Genomic DNA, 13,660 nt, shown 5'->3' with positions numbered 1-13,660 from the left:
TTTTATTTTTTAAATTTTGGCTATGTCGGGTCTTCATTGCTGCTCCAGCTTCTCACTGCAGTGGCTTCTCTTGTTGCCAAGCAAGGACTCCAGGGCACTTGGGCTTCAGTAGTTGCTGTGAGTGGGCTCAGTAGTTACAGCTCCTGGGCTCTAGAGCACAGGCTCAATAGTTGTGGCCCACGAGCTTAGTTGCTCCAAGGCATGTGGGATCTTCCTGGATCAGAAATCCAACCCATGTCTCCTGCATTTGCAGGTAGATTCTTTACCTCTGAGTCACCAAAGAAGCCCTACATTGGGTTTTAGTTGCAGTACACAGGATCTTTGTTGGGGCACAAGGGCTCCAGAGCATGGAGGGCTCAGTAGCCGCAGCATGTAGTTTCCCCGGGCTGCTCTATCCATGGGGATCCTCCAGGCAAGAATACTGGAGTGGGTTGCCTTGCCCTGCTTTAGGGGATCTTCCCAACCCAAGAATTGAACCCAGGTCTCCCACATTTCAGGTAGATTCTTTACCGTCTGAGCCACCAGGGAAGCCTGAATACTGGAGAGGGTTGCCATTTCCTCCTCCATAGGATCTTCCCAACCCAGGGATCAAACTCAAGTCTCTTATGTCTCTTGCATTGCCAGGTGGGTTCTTTACCACTTGCACCACTTGCACCACTTGGGAAGTCCTGTGGGATCTTAGTTCCCCAATTAGGGTTTGAATCCACCCACATCCCCTATATTGGAAGGCGAATTCTTAACCACTGGACCACCAGAAAAGTCCCTTTTTATTCCTTTTTAAAAGAGGTGCTTTTCCCTTCTCCTCCTAGCACCCAGGGGTGTTATATGCAACAATAGTTACGCAAAGTTTTCCAGACACAAAATGTGAATCTGAGGCTTGTCATTGGACATTTATTTTCACAACACGTATATCTTCCTATAAACTAATTCTACAGACATTTAGGTGGAAAATAACTATTAGAAGAGGAAGAGAAAGGCACTTAACTGTCTCAATAATTAAATGGGCAAAAGAGGTTGTGGGTTTCTGTTTGTATCCCTTTGTTTCTCCCTCTTCCTCTCTTCCTACCCTAGAAAGAGGGCTTCCCAGGTGGCTCAGTGGTAAAGAATCTACCTGCCAATGCAGGAGATACAGGCTCGATCCCTTGGTCAGGAAGATCCCTTGGAGGAGGGCATGGCAACCCACTCCAGTCTTCTTGCCTGGGAAATTCCATGAACAGAGGAGCCTGGTGGGCTACAGTCCATGGTGCCGCAAAGGGTTGGACAGACCCTAGAAAGAATAGGGTTCAAATGCAAAGATGCTCAGGGTGGGGAAGGTGGGTTGGGCTGAATTAGGGGAACTGTTTTCAACCCTCTGAGCCTGTCCTCCTGCCAGAGGAAGGATTTTCAGGGTAAATCTGCCAAGACTGTGCCCCTTCCCTCCTCATCTCTCTTTCAGAGCCTCTCTCCTGCTTCTGTACACCCTGCCTCTCCCAACCCCATCTCTGACCTCAGAGCTCCTTCCAGCTCTAGATTCCATTCCATGTCCCACTTCACCCCATCCAATCTGGATTTTAACTCGTATTGGCCCTTGGGGAACTTTCTCGTGCTGCTACCTGATTGTAGTCACTTGGACATTTTCATCTTTTAATAAAGCTTATTAGTATGCAAGACCCATAATCTTTAGTTGTGGAAGGAACAAAGTATAGTTAGATGTGTGGACCAGGTAAATCTTGTGAAATAGAGCTGAATTATTTATTAGGTGTGGGAACATGATCTAGCTGCTCTACTGCTCTAATCAGGGCTTCCTGGGATCAGGGTTTCCTTGACAGCTCAGTTGCTAAAGAATCTGCCTGCAATGCAGGAGACCCCAGTTCAATTCTTGGGTTGGGAAGATCCCCTGGAGAAGTGAAAGGCTACCCACAGGGAAAGGCTACCCACTTCAGTCTTCTGGCCTGGAGAATTCCATGGACTGTGTAGTCCATGGGGGTCACAAAGAGTTGGACACAACTGAGTGACTTTCGCTTTCACTGCTCTGATCAGTTTTCTCTCCTGCAGGGTAGAGGTAATAATATCTCTACCCTAGAGGGGTTGTGATGACTAAAGGAAATAATCCATGTGACACAATAAACAGAGGCTTTTTTTTATTATAGTATTTCACTAATTGAAGATGTCATCATTCATGGGAGGTGCCCTTGTTTTCTCTAGACATGCTGCAATGTAAACACTGGCAGTGCTTTCTCCTGGCATCAAATGTAAGGTGCATCCTGGTTTCTGAGATATAAATATGTGAAAAATAGGGCTTCTCTGGTGGCTCTGTGGTAAAGAATCCACGTGCCAATGCAGGAGACACGGGTTCAACCCCTGATTCGGATAGATCCCACATGCCGTGGAGCAACTCAGCCTGTGTGCCACAACTACTCAGCTTGTGCTCTGGAGCCCAGGAGCCGTAACTGTTGACTTCCTCGCGCCTAGAGCCTGAGTTCCGCAACAATGAAAATCACCTCAATGAGAAGCTCACACACCACAGCTAGAGAGTAGCCCAGTTCTCTGCAACTAGAGAAAACTTGAGCATCAGCGAAGATCCAGCACAGCCAAAAATAATAAATGAAACTATTCTTAAAAAAAAAAAAAAAAGATGGATGTGCATCTTGGAATGGAGGAAATTAGGCATCATTATTGAGTGTGACACCTTCTGTTTGGGGCTGCTGAAAGACCAAAAAGGAAATGTGGGTATTTGGAGATACTCACTGAGGCTCAATAATGCCAGGCAAGTTTTGCAAAGCCCAGCTGTTGGTTGAGCCCAAGTTTTATGGATCCAGTCTAGTTGGACAGGAAACTGGCTCTCTAGTACACAAACACTTACTGTGTGCAGGATCCCCAGCACATTCAGGATGTGGGGTGAGGAGCAGACATTCTGCTGGTCCATGCACACCCTGGTCGTGTTGCTGGGAAAAACAATCTCCTTTTCCCACTGCAAAGACAGACGGATCCAGTTCTGTTGCGAGTCATAAAAGTGAAAGCTTTTTGTTCTATGACTGGGAAAAAGGAGGAGGAGAGAACTGAGGGTAAGAGGATAGGGCCAGACAGAAGGGAGAGAAGATCAGGAGAAAACAAGATGGTATTTCCCTCCAGGTCTCTTCAACTAGTTGTGGAAGCTGATAAGTGATGAAAAGAACCTGATGGAGCCATCCAAAAGGACCGGGTCAAAATTGAGGTGAAGGCAGGGCTGCTGCAGGGCCAGGAAAAACAGACACAGTGAGCCTGGACTTGAAGAGGTGTCCTCCCCAGCTGGCAGGGGCCAGGCAGACTTCTGATGCCCAGGAATGGAACACTCAGCAGCATTCAAAGTTGGCTGCCTTGGCGTGGGCAGACCTTATCTGATTGTCACGGGCTTCCATGGCAGCAAAGAGCAGTGGACGTGGTAGAGTGGCAGCCAGAGGAGGAATGGCAGAACACGGGCAGGTGCCCCTTGCTGACCACAGGAGAAAGGTCATATTCACCTGTGTGATCCCAGGACCCACACAGTGGCATGCACAGAGTAGGTGTGATACCGAAGAATCAGTTCAACCAAGAACCTTAAAAACAGGATATCACAAAGTTTTTTTTTTTTCTTTTTTAAAGAGAAGTCCAGAAATAGACACATACAGACTTTTTTTTTTTTTTTTTTTTTTTTTGCTGCTCTGAGTCTTCGTTGTGGTGCAGAGGCTTAATTGCCCCATAACATATGGGCTCTTAGTTCTCTGACCAGGAACTGAATCCCTGTCCCCTGCATTGGAAGGGAGGTTCTAAACCACTGGACTGCCAGGGAAGTATTGCATATAGACTTTTTAATATGATAAAGGTGGCATCTGAGGGATTTCTGTGGCAGTCCACTGGTTAAGATTCCAAGCTTCCAATTCAGGGGGCATGGATTCAATCCCTCATCAGGGAACTAAGATTCCCTCATGCCACGGGGCATGGCCAAAAGACAAAAAAAAAAGACGGCATCTGAAACTGATGAGGAGATGGACTATTTTATATATGATGTTGGGACAACTGGGTAGCCATCCAGAAAAAGTAAAGCCAGATCTATATCTGAATTCAAGTACTAAGACACACGTAAAGTAGGTTAGAGATGGAAATGCAAAAATATCAACAATTCAAAGGATAGTGTGCAAAGGATATGAACACTCAATTCACAGAAAATAATAATGAATCTCAAGCAAATGAAAAATTGTACAAGCTTGCTCACAGTAAGAGATAACATTGGATAGTATGCAAAAGTTTGATAACATGGTTGGACAAAGCTGTGGGAAACAGGCACTGGTTGAGAAGTCTGCCTGTGCTCTTCCAGTCTCTGTTCTCATTTACCATTTTCAACTCCCTGGCATCAATGATAACTGGGTCCATAGTGAGACTGGAGGACACTTGGACAAAGGTTCGCCAGTCAGCCACACCCAAGATGTTGCCTGTATTTTTATAGGCACTTTGGTCTGTACACATGGATGTGATCTGGCTGAGGGGCACTGACTCACATTAACCAAACTCACGAGAAGGTGGTGCATGAACCAGAAGGCTCATTCATTTACAAAGGGAGATACTCCTTTGCAATCACAGACCATGCATGTCTTCAACCCAAGGCACCCCATTCCAAAGATCAAAACACATAGGAATCTTAACTAATGAACACAAGATGGCCTGATAAACATGGAAGCAAGCAGAAATGTAGTGAAACACAATATCATAATAATTACTACAAGCTGGGAGGTTTGCTGATCTCTTTCTATTTGTACAAATTGCATTATTTAATATTTATGCATTTATTTACTTAGGCAAAATATACTAAGTGCCTAGTATATGCCAGACCTTATTCTAAAGATTGAGGATATAAATGTGGATAAAACAGACAAAGGTCTCTGTTCTGCAGCTTACATACTATTAGGCTAAAAGCAACATATAAATGTATAAAATGTCAGGTGATACAAGCTATGGAGTAAAATAAAACCAGGTAAGGGAGAGTAGGGGCCCTGGGTGAGTGAGGGAAGATTAAGCACAGGATTACATGTTAATATTCTCATTTTCTAGATGAAGAGGCTAAGCTACAGAGAAGAGACTTGCCTGAGATATTTTCCCTAATGCTTGTTCTTACATGTTAACTATATGCCAGGCATTCTCATAATTCCTAAGATTATGTCTAGTAATTTCTCATCTCATTATCTCCAATTTACAGATAATATATTGAAGACAGAGGGTTAAGAGAGGAGGTCAAGTCATGACTAGGCCATGTGATTATTAACAGGTAAACAGGGATTAGAGGCCAAGTGTTCCAAGTCTCTGCTCTTAACTGCTGCACCAGACAGCTTGTTCTTATCTCTCTACAGAATACCTGTGTGTCAGGCTGAGCAACACTTACTCTTATACTGGGCTGGACACACAAGAATGGCTCTTTCTTTGCCCTTTTCTAGGTCCCATACTCTTGGCTTCAGACAGATTTGTCCTCTTCCCCTGTGTGGTCTTAGGCAGAGCTGCTTAACCTCTCTGTCTCAACCAATCCATCTGTAGGTAAACTTTGAAAGTCTGATGTAAGGAAAACAGTGCAAACCTTGGCCCAAACAATGTTTCTTATTGCGTTGTCTCTCTGCGATACAGTTGCTCAGTTGTTTCAGTGTCACAGCTATGCCCCCTTCATTGGAACCTCATTGATTGGACACCAGGATCCACATTCTAGATTACTAAACCAAGGTCGCCTTCTTAGCTCCCTTTGTATGCCCTCAAGTTGGATTCAAGATTGCCAGGAGAAACATCAATAACTTAAGATAAACAGGTGACACTACTCTGATGGCAGAAAATGAAGAGGAACTAAAGAGTGGCTTGATGAAGATGAAAGAGGAGAGTGAAAACACTAGCTTAAAACTCAGCATTCAAAAAACTAAGATCAATAGCATCTGGTCCCATCACTTCATGGCAAATAGGTGGAGAAACAGTGGAAACAGTGATAGACTTTTCTTGGGCTCCAAAATCACTGCAGATGGTGACTGCAGCCATGAAATTAAGACACTTGCTCCTTGGAAGAAAAGCTATGACAAACCTAGACAGTGTATTAAAAAGCAGAGACATTACTTTGCCAACAAAGGTCCATCTAGTCAAAGCTATGCTTTGTAGTCATGTATGGATGTGCAAGTTGGACCATAATGATGGCTGACCGCCAAAGAATTGATGTTTTTGTACTGTGGTGTTGGAGAAGACTCTTGGGAGTCCCTTGGACTGCAAAGAGATCAAAACCAGTCAATACTAAAGGAAATCAATCCTGAATATTCATTGGAAGGACTGATACTGAAGCTCTGATACTTTGGCCACCTGATGTAAGGAGCCAACTCATTAGAAAAGAACCCGATGCTGGGAAAGAGTGAAGGCAGAAGAATGTGACGACAGAGGGTAAGATGGTTGGATGGCATCACCGACTCAATGGACATGCATCTGGGCAAGCTCCGGGAGATGGTGAAGGCCAGGGAAGCCTGGCGTGCTGCAGTCCATGGGGTCGCAAAGAGTTGGACACGACTGAGCGACTGAACCAGTAACGCTGAAGAAGCTGAAGTTGAACGGTTCTATGAAGACCTACGAGACCTTTTAGAACTAACACCCAAAAAAGATGTCCTTTTCATTATAGGGGACTGGAATGCAAAAGTAGGAAGTCAAGAAACACCTGGAGTAACAGGCAAATTTGGCCTTGGAATACGGAATGAAGCAGGGCAAAGACTAATAGAGTTTTGCCAAGAAAATGCACTGGTCATAACAAACACCCTCTTCCAACAACACAAGAGAAGACTCTATACATGGACATCACCAGATGGTCAACACCGAAATCAGATTGACTATATTCTTTGCAGCCAAAGATGGAGAAGCTCTATACAGTCAGCAAAAACAAGACCAGGAGCTGACTGTGGCTCAGACCATGAACTCCTTATTGCCAAATTCAGACTGAAATTGAAGAAAGTAGGGAAAACCACTAGACCATTCAGGTATGACCTAAATCAAATCCCTTATGATTATACAGGGGAAGTGAGAAATAGATTTAAGGGCCTAGATCTGATAGATAGAGTGCCTGATGAACTATGGAATGAGGTTCGTGACATTGTACAGGAGACTGGGATCAAGACCATTCCCATAGAAAAGAAATTCAAAAAAGCAAAATGGCTGTCTGGGGAGGCCTTACAAATAGCTGTGAAAAGAAGAGAAGCGAAAAGCAAAGGAGAAAAGGAAAGATATAAACATCTGAATGCAGAGTTCCAAAGAATAGCAAGAAGAGATAAGAAAGCCTTCTTCAGCAATCAATGCAAAAAAAATAGAGGAAAACAACAGAATGGGAAAGACTAGGGATCTCTTCAAGAAAATCAGAGATACCAAAGGAACATTTCATGCAAAGATGAGCTCGATAAAGGACAGAAATGGTATGGACCTAACAGAAGCAGAAGATATTAAGAAGAGGTAGCAAGAATACACAGAAGAACTGTACAAAAAAGATCTTCACGACCCAGATAATCACGATGGTGTGATCACTGACCTAGAGCCAGACATCCTGGAATGTGAAGTCAAGTGGGCCTTAGAAAGCATCACTACGAACAAAGCTAGTGGAGGTGATGGAATTCCAGTTGAGCTATTCCAAATCCTGAAAGCTGATGCTGTGGAAGTGCTGCACTCAATATGCCAGCAAATTTGGAAAACTCAGCAGTGGCCACAGGACTGGAAAAGGTCAGTTTTCATTCCAATCCCAAAGAAAGGCAATGCCAAAGAATGCTCAAACTACTGCTCAATTGCACTCATTTCACACACTAGTAAAGTAATGCTCAAAATTCTCCAAGCCAGGCTTCAGCAATATGTGAACCGTGAACTTCCTGATGGTCAAGCTGGTTTTAGAAAAGGCAGAGGAACCAGAGATCAAATTGCCAACATCCGCTGGATCATGGAAAAAGCAAGAGAGTTCCAGAAAAACATCTATTTCTGCTTTATTGACTTTGTCACAATAAACTGTGGAAAATTATGAAAGACGTGGGAATACCAGACCACCTGATCTGCCTCTTGAGAAATTTGTATGCAGGTCAGGAAGCAACAGTTAGAACTGGACATGGAACAACAGACTGGTTCCAAATAGGAAAAGGAGTTCGTCAAGGTTGTATATTGTCACCCTGTTTATTTAACTTATATGCAGAGTACATCATGAGAAACGCTGGACTGGAAGAAACACAAGCTGGAATCAAGATTGCTGGGAGAAATATCAATAACCTCAGATATGCAGATGACACCACCCTTGTGGCAGAAAGTGAAGAGGAACTCAAAAGCCTCTTGATGAAAGTGAAAGTGGAGAGTGAAAAAGTTGGCTTAAAGCTCAACATTCAGAAAACGAAGATCATGGCATCCGGCCCCACCACTTCATGGGAAATAGGTGGGGAAACAGTGGAAACAGTGTCAGACTTTATTTTTCTGGGCTCCAAAATCACTACAGATGGTGACTGCAGCCATGAAATTAAAAGACGCTTACTTCTTGGAAGGAAAGTTATGACCAACCTAGATAGCATATTCCAAAGCAGAGACATTACTTTGCCAACAAAGGTTCATCTAGTCAAGGCTATGGTTTTTCCTATGGTCATGTATGGATGTGAGAGTTGGACTGTGAAGAAGGCTGAGCGCCAAAGAATTGATGCTTTTGAACTGTGGTGTTGGAGAAGACTCTTGAGAGTCCCTTGGACTGCAAGGAGATCCAACCAGTCCATTCTGAAGGAGATCAGCCCTGGGCTTTCTTTGGAAGGAATGATGCTAAAGCTGAAACTCCAGTACTTTGGCCACCTCATGTGAAGAGTTGACTCATTGAAAAAGACTCTGATGCTGGGAGGGATTGGGGGCAGGAGGTGAAGGGGACGACAGAGGATGAGATGGCTGGATGGCATCACTGACTCGATGGATGTGAGTTTGAGTGAACTCCGGGAGTTGGTGATGGTCAGGGAGGCCTGGCGTGCTGCGATTCATGGGGTCTCAAAGAGTCGGACACGACTGAGCGACTGATCTGATCTGATCTGAGCGACAGAACAACAACCCCACAAGATAGGCTTTAAGGTTTCCACCTCTCTGGGGAATTAGAGCTCTGGAGGTTAAGGGGTTTGCCCTAGGGGCCTGCAGCCGGGGCAGGGTGGGGATTCTGACAACAGAGCAGCAGTACTCAGAGGGCCAGATCTCAGGTCTCAAGTTCTCTCGATAGACCCTGGTAGGCGACAGTAGACAGACACTCCCAGAGTCCCAGCCTCCGAGTGGTTTATGGCTGGACAGAGCCAACCCGTGGGACCCTGTTGTTTTCACAGTGAAGACCAGATGACTTTTTTCGTACTCGGACCAGTCGGCTGGTCAATTTCACAGAACCCCTCCTCGGTTCGCCCAACCTCAACACCTCCAAATCCTGCCTTTCCCCTTGAGCCAGTGCCAAAGAAGAGCTCCGCCCCAGCCCAGCTTCCGCTCATGCGCGCAGAAACCATGCAGAAAAGCTGGCTGTCAACCCGCAAGGCTACACCCACCCTCGCAGAAAGGGCGGGGCATGCAAATTAGAAATGGCGCCTCCGTCAGGGAATGACAAAGTTACAGCAGGTTATAAATTCTCTCCTACAATGTGAGAATAAAAAATTTGCACGAGAGTCCAGTACAGCACCATTCACAGTAGTGTCCACGAAGCAAAGGAAGGGAGACCTGGAGTGAGTGGGGACCCGGGTCACACTGATTGTAATATGCACGACAGCAGGACGGTGACAGCGACGCGGGGTGACTTGGTATCGCTTCTCGGCCTTTTGGCTAAGATCAAGTGTAGTATCTGTTCTTATCAGTTTAATATCTGATACGTCCTCTATCCGAGAACAATATATTAAATGGATTTTTGGAGCAGGGAGTTGGAATAGGAGCTTGCTCCGTCCACTCCACGCATCGACTTGGTATTGCAGTACTTCCAGGAATGGTGCACCCCCTCGGGGGAATATCTTTGGTAATAAAAATTAGATTTAAACGGGACTAAAAAGTACTTCCCTGGTGGTTCAGACGGTAGGCTACAGTCCACAGAATCGCAAAGAGTCAGATTAGACTGAGCAGTTTCACTTTTACTTTTCAGTACTTAGAAGACGAAGTTAGTCCTGTTAAAACTACGTCCTTGTAAATAGTTTCAGGCTTCATCATACTTCAAAAAAATTGTTTGTAGTAGTAAACTAAACACTTTGAATGTTGGTTTTTATTTATTTTTTAAGAAGGTTGAAACATGAACTAACAGTTTCTCTACTTTAGACTTTTATTCCACAGAACTTTTTGTGATTTTTTATTGTCCAGGCTGCAGTGTAACATATCATATTGACTCGTTTTTCCATGGTATGAACTCTTGAAAAAAAAAAAAAAGTGGGAAGGTGCTGGCATATAGAAATCTGACAAAGCACAGTGAACTTAGTGAGAAGTGATACTACAGTAAAACAAGAAAGGCAGCAATGTTTAGGGGTTCCTATTGTGGAGCACCAGCTGCAATAGTCTCCTAGCTCAGTTCAGTTCAGTCGCTCAGTTGTGTCTAACTCTGTGACCCCATGAACCGCAGCATACCAGGCCTTCTGACTCTTTGCGACCCCATGAACTGCAGCATACAAGCCTCCCTGTCCATTACCAACCCCCGGAGTTTACCCAAACTCATGTCCATAGACTTGGTGATGCCATCCAACCATTTCATCCTCTGTCATCCCCTTCTCTTCCCGCCTTCAATCTTTCCCAGCATCAGGTTCTTTTCAAATGAGTCAACTTCGCATCAGATGGCCAAAGTATTGGAGTTTCAGCTTCAACATCAGTCCTTCCAATGAACACCCAGGTCTGATCTCCTTTAGAATGGACTAGTTGGATCTCCTTGTAGTCCAAGGGACTCTCAAGAGTCTTCTCTGACACCACAGTTCAAAAGCATCAATTCTTCGGCTCTCAGTTTTCTTTATAGTCCAACTCTCGCATTCATACATGACTACTGAAAAACCATAGCCTTGACTAGACGGACCTTTGTTGGGAAAGTAATGTCTCTGCTTTTTAATATGCTGTCTAGGTTGATCATAACTTTCCTTCCAAGGAGTAAGCGTCTTTTAATTTCATGGCTGCAGTCACAATCTGCAGTGATTCTGGAGCCCAGAAAAATAAAGTCTGACACTGTTTCCACTGTTTCCCCATCTATTTCCCATGAAGTGATGGGACCGGATGCTGTGATCTTAGTTTTCTGAATGTTGAGCTTTAAGCCAACTTTTTCACTCTCCTCTTTGACTTTCATCAAGAGGCTCTTTAGTTCTTCTTCACTTTTGCCATAAGGGTGGTGTCATCTGCATATCTGAGGTTATCAATATTTCTCCCAGCAATCTTGATTCCAGCTTGTGCTTCATCCAGCCCAGCCTTTCTCAAAGGAGAGGTAAATTGTTTCCTCTTTCAACAGTGACCACAGAGAAGAGAGCACAGGGCCTAGTTGGGCCTCTGAGTTCTGTAAACCTCAAACACATTCTACACAAAAAAATCCTGCCTGGGCTCATAAGCCAGGTGACCCAAAACATGTTCGGCTTGGAGCTGGGCCTGGGCCTGAAAGGGGTGCAAAGCTAGCAAGTGAGGTGAGGCAAGCCTTCTACTCAGCTCAGCGGATCCGGCAGACCCTATTATCTTAGAGACAGGCAGGTGAGCGAAGGGAAGTGAGGGACTTGGTGGTAAGCTAAAGTGGGGATCGCAATGCAAGGCCTCAGGGCTCTAGAGCCAGGACACAACATTCACAGCAACAGAGGCTTGTCCATGTTCCCAAAAGCAGCTTCTGGCAAGCTACTAGGCATTTGTAGAGACAGATGGCTACCATGAGACAGAGACCATGAGTCAAAAACTGTATAGCGGGCCTCCAAGACTGGAAACTTGGTCAGGCCCACAACAGCAGCCAATCTAAGAAGTGGTTTGTCAGGATTGAGGAGGAGGAGGGCATTGGACAATCAACAGACAGAATAACTCCATCAGCATTTGTAGCTGGCCATGCCCGGCCTGGCCCAATGGGCACGTGAACAGTGGGCCACTGTGGCAGGCAACGGAGGACACAATGAGCCCCATACTTCTTGGGGACCTCAATCCTGAACTCCATGGAGTCACAGGGCCCAGTCATTTCTTGGGTTGGGTTGGGTTGGGTGAGGTGGAAATCTGGACTCCTCTAGCTGCCAACTTGGTTCAGAACTTCTTTCCTGCTTCCTGCCTTTTATCGTTCAAAGCATTAACCTTCCCTACTGTCAACCTCCTGCATTCCTCACTCTGTCTCGGTGAGTCCTTCCCTGATGACCTAACTCATACTATAACTCAGACTCTGAAAGTTAAGTGTTTATAAACATTTATATTATATCCATTTATATAATTCACATCTACACAATTAAAAAGAAACTGGGAAAAAAATATTTGCAAATCTATCACAGGTAGGGTGAAACTCAGTATTCTACAAAGAGACCTGAGAATGCGATCAGAAAAAAGCAAACCACTCAAAAAAATTTGGCTAGAAAATCCCACAGTTCTGGGACTTCCCTGGTGGTGCAGTGGTTAAGAATCTGCCTTGCAATGAAGGTAGTAATGGTTCAATCCCTGGTCCCAGAAGATCCCACAGGCCACAGGGCAACTGAGCCCATACACCACAGCTGCTGAGCCTGCCCTCTAGTGCGCATGCTGCAACAAGGGCAGCCACTGTGATGACAGCCGCAGGCACCACAACTAGAGAGTAGCCCCCGCTGGGCACAACTAGGGAAAGACTGCACGCAGCAATGAAGACCCAGCACAGCCCAAAATAAAAAAAATTTAATCACAATTCTTGGGAAAGATAACAAATATCATTGTTTAGAGGCAGAAGAGAGTCATGACAAGAAAGGGACAGAAGGACATCTTCTTAGGATATAGTAATGCTTTTTCTTAAGCAGAGTAATGGTTACAATTGTGTTTACTTTGTGAAATTTAATCAAGTTTTACACTTTAACATTATTTTTGTATGCTGTCCTTCAATAAAGTCTTTAAAATTAGTTATAAAAAATATGATTTTTTCATACAACTATAAAGATAGAAATGCATATTTAAACAACAATGAGATATAATCTATAACCTGTGAGTTTGGCAAAAATGCAAGAGTCTGACAAGGTACCTGGTTCCTCAGGCTGCAGAAACAGGAAATGCTTGAGACCTCTTCGGGTCATCCTAGAGTCCCATCCTGACCTGTTACTCCTAACTCCTTCACGGCAAGGATATCAGGGACTCTGAGGATACAATACCTTAGTGAAGGCACATGGCATCTGGATGAGGTCTGGGGCCAGCAGTAGAATTTCTGTCTGAGCAGAGAACAGGGCATGGTGGGATTTCCCCTGTTGGTTCAGACAGTAAAGAAACTGCCTGCAATGCAGGACACCCAGGTTTGATCCCCTTGAGGAGGGCATGGCAATCCACTCTAGTGTTCTTGCCTGGAGAATCCCATGAACAGAAGAGCCTGGTGGGCTACAGTCTGGGATTGCAGAGTCAGACACAACTGAGCAACTAGTACTTTAACAGGGCATGATGGGGAAGGGGTACTTACTCAAGTTAACCAAGCTCCCAAGGGTCCTATGCATGAGCTAGAAGGTGATGTAAATCACTTTAATGTGAGACACTCCCTTGCAGGAATGTAACT

General features: G+C 44.8%; 1 non-coding gene across 1 annotated transcript; it reads left to right on the top strand.

The window, feature by feature from the left end:
• The first annotated feature begins 9,769 nt into the window (after positions 1-9,769).
• On the top strand, positions 9,770-9,960 carry LOC129651995 (U2 spliceosomal RNA). Its single transcript, XR_008714481.1, has one exon. It is a non-coding gene; the product is annotated as a U2 spliceosomal RNA (small nuclear RNA).
• Positions 9,961-13,660: the final 3,700 nt, after the last annotated feature.

This window comes from Bubalus kerabau, chromosome 4, assembly GCF_029407905.1.
Source record: "Bubalus kerabau isolate K-KA32 ecotype Philippines breed swamp buffalo chromosome 4, PCC_UOA_SB_1v2, whole genome shotgun sequence".
In the NCBI taxonomy this organism is placed as follows: domain Eukaryota; kingdom Metazoa; phylum Chordata; class Mammalia; order Artiodactyla; family Bovidae; genus Bubalus; species Bubalus kerabau.
Note: the sequence above shows the minus strand (reverse complement) of the source record. Positions and strands in the feature narration are given on the sequence as shown.